Source organism: Xenopus tropicalis, chromosome 7, assembly GCF_000004195.4.
Source record: "Xenopus tropicalis strain Nigerian chromosome 7, UCB_Xtro_10.0, whole genome shotgun sequence".
Taxonomy (NCBI): domain Eukaryota; kingdom Metazoa; phylum Chordata; class Amphibia; order Anura; family Pipidae; genus Xenopus; species Xenopus tropicalis.
This window is the reverse complement of record NC_030683.2, coordinates 81407983-81419510: the sequence shown is the minus strand read 5'-3', so window position 1 is coordinate 81419510 and position 11528 is coordinate 81407983.

The window sequence follows — 11528 nt, the reverse complement described above, 5'->3', positions numbered from 1 at the left end:
CGTTTTAATAGAACATTTGAAATTCTGCCAGGTAGGAGAATGTCTGTTGTTGATGTATCGAATTCTACAGGTAGCAAGCTGCTCTGGTGAAATCCTGTAGGCATGCATGTGAGGAAATTTCTAGGGAGGTGGGAAGTCTGAGAAAAGTTTGTAGAAAATCTTATTAAATAAGATGGAAAGTTAAAAATCAATAGGGGTGCCAAATGTTAGGCACCCCCAGTGTTTGTAATCGCTTACCTTTTACCCTGGTGCTCTTGTTAGGAGAAAACCGTGCCAGCCCGGGGTAGCTCTGAGCCAGTTATCCTCTTCCGTCATCTTTCTTTGTACCACTTACCTGGGGTAGATCCCCGGGGCTGACAAGGCTGGCTTTTCACTCTACTGCATGTGTGTCAGCCCGGGGATCTAGAAGAGAGGAGGAATAGGATTGCTGGCTCTCAAATACCCCAGGCTGGTGCCCAGGGTAAAAGGTAAGTGATTACAATCACTGGGGGTGCCTAACATTTGCCGCCCCCCCCCCCAGTGGTTTTTACTTTTCCTTCTCCTTTAACTGGCCTGAGCCAAAAATTTCTTACCCCACAATCAATTAAACATGAGAGCAGTATTGCATGTCCAAGTAATCAGTTGTTTTTATTAATAACAGGTTTCTATTTATCCTGGTCATGATATACAATAGCAATAAGTCTAAAGCATCTCTCTGAAAGTCCAGTTGCTTCACACTTCTACAGCAGACTCTGTATATTAGTGCTGAGGAAACCAGAGTACTTGGAGGATGCCTATGCAGATAAGTAATGTGTGACTGTAAAAATATTTATGCTACATGCGACCATAACCCACACTGGCACCCAACCTGTCCCACTACGCTAACATCATCAGAGGGGGCAAGCATAAGTATATCAACAACCACTGTCCCTCAGTTTTGTTGCTTGGAATAGCATGGATTAGTTAGGGAGTAGATGGGCTGGTGGCAAATTTAGCCTGCCTCCTTCCTACAACCTGTGCCTGGGGGCAATTGGTTGGTCTGAACAAACCCAACCTGCACTTTACTAATGCATACAGGTGGCAAACAGCTTGCAATATACTGCAAGACAGCAAAAATATGTGGTACATGGTTGGAACAACAATTCGAGATTGCAGTCCAAAAGGCATGCTTTGTGAATGACATAAATGCATGCTCAGTTTTGTGTCGATATTGTTTGTAAATGAGACATATCATATCACACCTGCTTACTATAAAATTAAGTAATTAAGTAATGAGAAACATTACCCTGGTTGTGCAGAACTGGACTTTTAGAATGACAGTTCAAAAAAGGCAACAGTCCTGGACTGCCAGATTTATAGAGACATCCTTGGAAAAAAAAAAACCTTGATGAAACGGCAAATGACGATACTTTCATAATTGTTATATTTACATGTTTTGGTCAGGGATTCTCAATCATTCAGTTGTTTTTAAAAAAGAATAATGTGGAAGAAAAGAACTGTGAAAAATACTGCTAATTCTCTGTAGGCTGCCAGGACAGGAGTGAAGCTTCACTGCAGAGGTAGTAATGCAGCAGTGTATAAACACAAATAGCCAGATAAGCACTTCTGCTTGTAGATAACCTTGCCCTGCACATTGCTGTATTTGCACTTTATGTTATTGTATCCATGTGACTTTCCTTCCATGTAGATGCTGGATTTCTTCACTAGTGCGCTCAATACCATCACACAATGGTAACAAGAGGTGAAACAAGAGAGACAGCAGACACCAGTGACTACTTGGGCCAAAGTGTTTAGAGGGCCCAATGTGAGTGTAAATTTGATATTTTTTGGAGGGTGTGTTGCAGAAATTGATTTGTAGTTGGGACCAGAAACTTTTAGTTACACCATTGCTGGGGCTCATGTTCATGAAAATGTAAGAACTACATCTTATGCTTACTTTAGGCAAGATTTATTTTTGCTTGTTAAGGATATGGGCATATGTTATTTACATTCTCTATTTAATAACCCCTGGAGTAAATGGTGTCAGAGTAGGATAGGTCCTCCATTCCGTACTCCAGTTTGCTACCTACAACTTGTCAGCTGAAAACACTGCCTGATTAGGCTGCAAGTGAGCAGCAAATAAAAGAGCTTTGGGGTTACACTGCAGGGTCACTCTCAGAGCAGGGCACAGGACAGGAAGGTTGCCAGACTGTGTGAGGAACTCCCAGAGGGGCTGGGGGTGCTGCCTACTACTGCATGTTGTAGGGGGAGCGTATGACCAGGTGTATGAAACCTGAAAAGAATTAGCAAGGCTTAATGAAAAGTCACAACATCAAGGCTTAGTAAGAAGCCAGAGTGTGCCAGAGTCTGGTGAGCTGGTATCCCAGGAGGGTAGAGACAGCAGGGCTGTGTGAGTAGCCCAAGTGTTCATGAGAGTCACCGTGGATGTGTGAAACTGGGGATGGTGAGAAACTCCAAAAAGGTTCCAAAGTGTGGAAGTTACCCTGGAAGGTAAGAGCCCAGAATGGCAACAAGTTTTGAACAAGTTCTGTTGTAATGCTGATGAACTGTGTTCCCTTGATGTTTATGTTGGGAAGAGTTGGCCTGAAATAAACGTGTTTTTGCCAAAAGAAGTCGTGTCCCTGTCTCACTGCTCCTGATCCTCTGCTTACCTGCATACCATAGATAATTTCCAGCAAAAATTACACGGCACAATAAAAAATATATATATATCTATGTTCAATGCTAATGAAATAACAATGCAAAGAGACAGGAATCACTGTATCGAATTTTCATGTTGACCTTGAATTCTGGCAGGCTACTGATGCTTATGGAATGTCCCTTCTAGAATGTCAGCAATCCAGCCGGCACGCTATGATCAAGGAGACATACATGCACCATGTACATTGCTAAATATAAAAGTGAGGAGTGAATGAGGACAATAAGTAGAGTTGAAAATGAGAGGTAGAAGTAAACAAGTCGCAAAGACTTTTATGGAGGTGCACAATACACCGGTGTATGACCACACCAGCAGATACAGAGACAGTTTCTACCCACAAGCCATCAGGCTTCTGAACTGCTGACATTCTGCACACACCAACACACACTCCCCATAACTACTGGACTCTTTGCAGTGTCACTTTAAGCAAAGCCACTTTAAATCCTCACTGCACAATTCCAAATATTTCATTGCATTTTTTTTATTGTAAATACTTTATTGCACACTTTTATTTTATTTAATATTTGTATTTTTTTTTGTCTATGTAAAGTTGGGAGGACCACGGGTCAAAAAGATGTCATTACAGTAATGATGCTTCATTGTTATTTGTATATAACAAAAAAACTTGAAACTTGAAACCTATTCTATGAGGCTCCTCAGCCGTTAAATGCTTTTATTCACATGGTACAAATCAGCTCATTATTAACATTATAACTAATATTTATATAGCCCCATCACCTCCGACAGATCTTACAAAGTAAGAGGATACAAAAACAAGATGCTTTACACTTACAAACAGTGACAGCTTACTAAAGCACATGCACATTGAAGACGCATGGTGTTAAAGACAGAAAAGGGAGGGCCCCTCACAAAAGAGCTTACAAACTATAGAGAAAATGAGAGTGAGGTATAAGGTCGGGCTAATTCGAGTAGTGGGCATACCCACGTAAAAAACTGCATTATCAACTCAGAATCAGTGGATTCCAGTTACTTTGTGTTCATACTGTTACATACAGTGTTTTAAGTTAAAAACACTTTATGGGTTGAGTTTATCTTGCAGGGATATGTTTGCACTAATAAATTATGAATGCCTCTCTGCTACTGTGGATAACTTGAAGGTCTGAACAGCCTCCCATTTTTTCTTTCTTGTTTTGTGTTTTTTTTGGGGACCCATATTGGGTGGTAGGCTAGCCCAAGCCAGTTGTAGTTACAATATATGATATGATATAGAGAGAACAGCAGGAAAAAATAACCAAAAATGAGTGAATTCCCTATATGTTTGTGTACCTTCACTTTAATGCCATAATTTACTTACATACTTGGTTAGTGTAATTAGATTCCACATCTATACGCATCTGGAGTCACATTTTCATTTGGCAAAACTGTATGCAGTCAGGATTGGACTGGGAGAGCAAGGCCCATTGAGCTCCCCACCCCCTGGGTCACAGGCATAGGTATGAATCAAAAGGTAGAGCACGTATGGGGGTTATGAGGTTGGCGGCAGGTTTGAGGAATTCACCAGTGGGGGTCCCCTGAGATGGCAGCCCCATACACTCCAGTCCGACACTGTGCATCATTCATTTTAGTCCTGCCCTGGTGGAGCTCAAAACCTAAGGTATCTAGCACAGACAGACACACATGCACCTTGGCTATGCTTCTCAGAGGAGATGTTAATTATAAATGAAATACAGGGCTGGATATTGACCCGGCCTCATAGGACCCAATCTAGAGAACATTTAGGTATAAAATATACTGAATTATTTTAGTGTGACATGGCTCTATAGTGGAAATAAGAAAGTAGGTGGCGACTGTTCTACATTTAGGCTAATGCCACACGAGGCGTAGGGCTGAAATTTTCGGCAAGCGGATAAACGCTTGCCAAAAATTCAGCCCTACGCCTCCTACTTGTGCCTGCACCCGAGACTTTGCATTCTCTCGCGTTTTCATGCGTATATCGGCTACATGTGCCTGCACCCGAGCGTATCCCATTCATTCGGGTGCAGGCACAAGTAGCAGGCGTAGGGCTGATTTTTCAGCAAGCGTTTTTCCGCTTGCCGAAAAAATCAGCCCTACGCCGCGTGTGGCATCAGCCTAAGGCACACTGAGGAGATTCCCTTGGACCCCAGCAGGCTAGTCTGAGCCTGCCCTAAGCTGTATATCAGGGATCCCCAACCTTGTTTACCCGTGAGCAACATTCATATGTAAAAAGATCTGGAGAGCAACACAACCATAAAACATGTTCCTGGGGGTACCAATAATAACTGTCATTGGTTATTTGGTAGCCCCTATATGGACTGACAGCCTACATGAGGCTCTGTTTGGCAGTACACCTGTTTTTTATGCAACCAAAACTTGCCCCCAAGTCAGGAATTCAAAAATAAGCACCTGCTTTGAGGTCACTGAGAGCAACAGCCAAGGGGTTGGGGAGCAACATGTTGCTCACTAGACACTGGTTGGGGATCACTGCTGTATATAGTGTCTTGAGCTCAGGTTCTGTAAGGAAAATTAAGGGTATTCTTTTGCTAGAACAATGGTTAGCACTGCTGTCTTACAGCATGGGAGTCTTGGGTTCAACTTATGCCAGGGCACTGTCTGCAAGGACTTTGTATGTCACGACTAGCCTTTATCCAAAGAACCATTGCCCTAGAGTGAAGGTGACTGGAGGGCAAAGGACAAACAACCCATTAATGCAGCCTGACATTTTCTCCATTTAAAAGTTATTGTTGTTGGGTACAAGCCCATTTATTAAAATTACCATTCTGAAAAATAAAGGTGACTTTACCTGTTCTTTTAGTTGCAGTTAAGCAGCCTTCCTAACAGGAGTAACCTATCTGCTGGAAGATTCTTTTCCCTATTGATATGTTAGCCGAGAACCTTTGCTGAGCTAGTTACCATGTAGCCAGCATAATATACAGTATATCTCGCTTTAAGGAGTATATGGTTCTACATTATTGTGATGGCGGAAAGTCTGCAGCTGAGATCTTGGTAATGAGAGTGGCCCTAAGTAAATGTGGGACAAAGACGAGGAAGGGCTAGCTTAGCTGTCCCAATAGTTGCTTTAAATCCAATATTATGTGGCTCAGTTAGGGACAGAATTCACATGTCATGCCCTCAGTCATGCCCTCAGTCTAATGCTTTCTTATGAATAATTCTTAAAAGAAAAGGCAAAACGCTTACTGGACTGTTGCAGAGGCCTGGGTGTATATACCCCAAGGTTTTCACAGTGTTGAACACTTATGGGCTTATTTATCAATTTTCCAGTTCGTGAATTCTAATTTGATTTTCTATATCGAATAAACTCTCATATTGAATGCTCGCTTATTTATTAATAAGAAAAACTCGTTTGAATAAAAAACTCAAATACCTCAATATTTTTGAGTTTATAGAGTCTATAGAAACTCGCAAGCTTTTAGATGGCAAATTATTACATTTGAGTTTTTGGGATTTTTGCATAATTCAAAAAACTTGAACGTTGATAAATCACTCCAAGGTATTTGAGTTTTTTATTCAGACAGGTTTTCCTTATTAATAAGTAAGTGAGCATTTGATTTGCTAGTTTATTTGATTTAGTAAAACAAACTCGGATACCCAAACTCGAAAATCGCTAAATAAGCCAATTAATAATTGTTTAAGAAGCATAATAATCAGGTATGTAGTACGCAGCCAGTGCACCATAGCTGGAGTGTACTGAATACTGATTTTAGATTTTTGCCTGTTCTTTTATCCTATATATACAGTATATGGTATGCAAACGCAAATGCACAGAGAAATAGGTAATTTAAAATTTTATCAACTTATTTTAACTTCTTTTCTTCTTTTATCAACTTTTACCAATTGCGTTTTCCTTCTTCAAAAAATCATAAACCATTTTTTACCATTTTTAAAATAAAGTTATGGCAAAATGTCAGTGCAAAAAAACCCCAAAACAAATGCATTTGTGATTAAGAACTTGGTCTTTTTAAATAGTTTTTTTTTCGCTCAGCATTTAAAAAATGAAGAGTTGGATTAGGTCAGATTGCATGAATTCAGAGATATAAATTATAGACTATAGATCTTAACCAAAGCATTGAGTGCTTCATATTTGGAATATTTTCCATTTTAGAATGATTTGCATACAAAGATGCATTAAAGGGCACCAACCACCATAAAATTGCTTGCCCCACCAGGGGTTCGGGGAAAATAGAGCCTGCACTCCAGTTGTGGGAAACAGTATTAAAAAAAAAAAAGCCCCCTACAGTGCTAGGCTGCCTGCACCGGAAGGGAACTCTTTATGCGCATGCATGTGACGTAAGCAGCTAAGTCGCATCCACCACCCTTATGCTACAGACATGCACATAATGAGAGAGCAGGGAGTCTCGCTTATTATGTGCATGGGCACTAAATAACATGGCCGCCCGCACTGGGAGCTCTTTGTCTGTATCTATATCTAATAGGTCTGGCATCCGGGTTCTGTCTCTCTATTACATGTTTACAGCTATGGCTGACACTGCTGCTGATAAGTTGAAAGCAAGGGGAAGTTAAAGGAGAAGACTTAAAGCAAAGATTCTCCATCTGAGCCCCCCATTAAAAAGAGTTCTTCACTATTATGTTTAGGATGTGATACAAAATTCTCTCCTGGAGAAGGTGAGAAGTTGTGTAATTAAATTAAAATATCCTACTCATCCTGCAGCTGGAGCAGAGGAATTAGTCTCCTGGATGAAGGGAGCTATGCTGTAGGCTTTTGAATCCTTTAAACAACCTGCACACAGTAAAGAGCCTTTACAAGATAATAGCCCACTTTATGGGGATATTTTCTTGGAGGCTTCTGCAGGGGAAGGCACTTCAAGCTATGGACCCGACTCTGATGAGGAAAATAGTTTAAAGCAGGAAGATTTTTTTTCCCTTGGATGATATTGATAATCTAATTGCAGCAGTGAGAGATACTATGGGGTTAGAAGAATAATCTGAACCCCCTAAAAAAATCAAGTAAATTATTTGCAAACATAAATAGGTGTAAAGCCTCTTTTCCTATTGATGAAGCAATCAAAGATAAAATAAAGAAGCAGTGGTCTGTCCTTGACAGGAAATGGATACTGCTAAAGAAATTTTGTGCTTTTTCCATTTGACCCCACTGAAGTAAAATGTTGGAAGGTGGCCCCCAAACTAGATCCACAAGTAGATCAAACGGGACAGAACAGGTCTTAAGGATCCTATGGAAAGGAAAGCTGAAGGGGCTTTAAGGAAAACTCATTTGGCAGCAATGGGATTTAAACCAGCAGTAGCGGCTGCATCAGTAGCCAGATCTCTTAAGGTCTGGGTTTCTCAGCTGGAAAAAGCTCTTAGGAAGGGAATCCCAAGAGAGAAGCTGTTAGCTGACCTGCCTATGCTTGCTTCTGCATCAGATTTTTTAACGGAAGCAGCTTTAGCTTCCATTAATGTCCTGGCTAAAACTACAGCTTTTGATGCTTCAGCTAGAACGGCCTTAGGGCTGACACCCTGGGTGGCTGACATAGCCTCTAAAAATCGGTTACTTAATTTACCCTTTGAGAGGGAAAAGCTTTTTGGGTCTGAACTGGAGCTACTAGTAGAAAAGAAATCTGATGAGAAGGTAAGAAGAGAAGATTAGAAGAGATTTGTAAAACGTCCTTCCTTTTGGGGTTTTAGGACCTTTTATAAGTACAGACAAGATTGGAGAAGTAACAAAACATCAAGAGATAAGCTGTATTACCAATCTAGAGGTATACCCATGAGAGGGAGAGGTCATCCAGGCTTCAGTCAGCTGGCTTTCTCAGCATAACATCAGGCCAGTTGGTGGAAAAAAAATCATGTCAGACAATTGGGTTCTTTAACTAACAGAAAAAGAAAATGTATAGAATTGGAGTCTTTCCCCCCCTAAAATATCTAGAAACTTTAGCTCCAGTCAAAAATTCAGGAAGACAGACTTTAGAAGATGTGATACAAGAATTCAAAGATTTTAATGTTTTGGTGCCAGTACCACAGGTGTTTATTCACCAATTTTTCTAATACAGGTATAGGACCCGTTATCCAGAATGCTCGGGACCAAGGGTATTCCGGATAAGGGGTCTTTCCGTAATTTGGATCTCCATACCTAAAGTCTACTAAAAAATCAATAAAACATTAATTAACCCCAATAGGATTGTTTTGCATCTAATAAGGATTATTTATATCTTAGTTGGGAACAATTATAAGGTACTGTTTTATTATTACAGAGAAAAAGGAAATCAGTTAAAATTGTGAATTATTTGGTTAAAATGGAGTCTATGGGAGACAGGCTTTCCGTAATTCGGAGCTTTCTGGATAATGGGTTTCCGGATAAGGGGTCCGATACCTGTACCAAAACCAAATGGAAAATTCAGAACAATCATAGACTTGAGATTTTTAAATCAATTCATCATAAAAAAAAGATGCGGCACTTCGGAAGGAGGAGGTAATAGTTACCTTGGATCTACAAAATGCATACCTACATATTCCCATAAGACCTTGTCATCAAAAGTTTTTAAGGCTGGCTATAAGATGGGGTACAGAGGTCAAACAACTACAGTTCACAGCTTTACCCTTTGGGATTCCAAGCGCTCCAAGGGTTTTTTCCAAGGTTATGGTTGTGGTTGCTGCTCACCTAAGAACTTTAGGAGTTTCTATAATACCATACCTAGATGACTGTCTAATAAAGGCAGAATCAACTCTGGTGCTTCATCATCACCTCTCCATTACCTGAGCTGGTTGATAAATTGAGAAAAATCAAAACTGTGCCCCTCAAAATTGATTTTCTATGCATGGTACAAGAAAAGATTGTAAAAATCAAGGAAAAAGTACAACATTTTCAGCAGAGAAGAAGTTCTTCTATAAGACAGTGTCTAGAGATCCTAGGCCTTTTTTCTTCAGTAATAGAGGCAGTTCCCTGGGCCCGGGCTCATATGAACGACCTTCAGGGGTTTGTAAATACAATCTCGAATCATCACAGATCCTCTCTAAATCACAAAGTCTTGGTGCCTTACAGGCTAAGAAAAACTCTGGATTGGTGGCTTCTAACAGAGAACCTTTCAAATGGCTTTTTCCGGTTCCACCCCAAATTATTACAACAGATGCAAGAAACAGAGGTTGGGGTGCTCATTTGGGAAACCAGGTAAAGCAAGGTCTTTGGGAAAGAGAAATAGTTAATCTTCCATCAAATGCCCTGGAATTAGAAGCAGTATGGAGGGCTCTACATAAAAGGTTGCAGTGTTTTGATTCACACAGACAATGTGTCAGTAACATATTATATAAACCATCAAGGAAGCTCCAGAAGCAGAGATCTCAAATCAAGAACCAAGAAAGTAATTTCATGGACAGAATTACATTTAGATGTACGTCATATTTCGGGTCTCTCAAATACAAAAGCAGATTTTTTTTGAGCCGCAGGTGTCTAAATCAAGACATGTTTTTACAGGTCTGCACACATTGGGGAGAAATAGACTAAATGGCTTCAAAGCACAACGAAAAACTTCAAAGGTTTTTCTCAGACAGCAGGTCAGGGGGAAGAGGCAGTAGATGCCTTGGTCCAGGACTGGACATTTACTCATGCATACATTTTTCCTCCAATCCCCATGATAGGGAAGGTAATCAAGAAGATTTTGGTATGCACAACAGAAGTAATTCTGATTGCTCAGCTTGGGCCAGTAGAAGTTGGTATATGGATCTACTACACCTCTCCATCAATCCTCCATGGGTTCTTCCAGTGAAACAAGATCTCCTATCCTAGGGAACCTATATTTTATCCGAATCCCACTGCTCTGTAATTGGCAACGTGAACACTAAAAGGGATATCATCCTTCAGGAAGGATTTTGCTTACTAAGTAAGCATAATCAGAAAGGTCTATGTAAATACAGCCATAAGCACTTACAGTAATGCTTACAGTAGTAAGTCCTCTATCAAAAGAAACAGGATTATTTGTCTCTTTTTTGTAAACATGATGTTCCAGTGTCTGACTTCCCCTCTCAGAAGCATCCTTCATTCCCATGGCCAGAGTCTGCACAGTTCTCTCCTCTCTCCCCTCTCCTGCTTCCCCCTCCCTTAGGAATGTGTGATCTGAGCTATAACAGCTAGACTGCAGGCAGGAAGCTACTTAAAATGGCAGCTGCTATCTTAAGCAAACAGAGAAAGCTTCTAAAGCGGTTTACTCGGGTATGGTAATGGTTTCTGCAGAATAAATATATTATTCTAGGTGGCACTAATGTGACAAATCTATTGGCAGTAAAATGCCAAAATGACTTTCATTCTCCTTTAAAGCCCATTCAACCTGTACGGTGTCAGCCTCACATGCTGAAAGCAGTGGAGTGTCTCTGGATCAAATTTGCAGAACAGATTCATGGTAAAGCGTTAAAACCTTTGTGGAACATTACCGATTAAATGTTAGTGCACCTACGGAAGTGGCTTTTGCTAAGGCTGTCCTTAGTTCAGTAATACTACTCCAAGGGACGCCAGGGAAAGACAAAACTGTGACTTTTCTTTTTCGAACACTAGCTTAGGAAAAACGCAACACAATATTGCCACACCTGTAGCACGCTGATGAGAATCACATGATACCATTATATTGTTATTATCAACAAGGCTAAAAAAAACTTAACGGAGAAGGAAAGGCTAAGTCACTTGGGGGTGCCAAAATGTTAGGCACCCCCAAGTGACTTTAATCGCTTACCTTGTACCCTTGGCTGGTGCCCCTATTAGGAGAAAACAGCACCAGCCCGGGGTACCTGTAGCAGAGCGCTAGCTCCTTCCGGCTTCGTTTTGCTGGGACCCCACGACTGGCGCATGCGCAGTAGAGTGAAAAGCTGACTTCTCTGTTAAGGTTCGGCTTTTTCACTCTACTGTGCA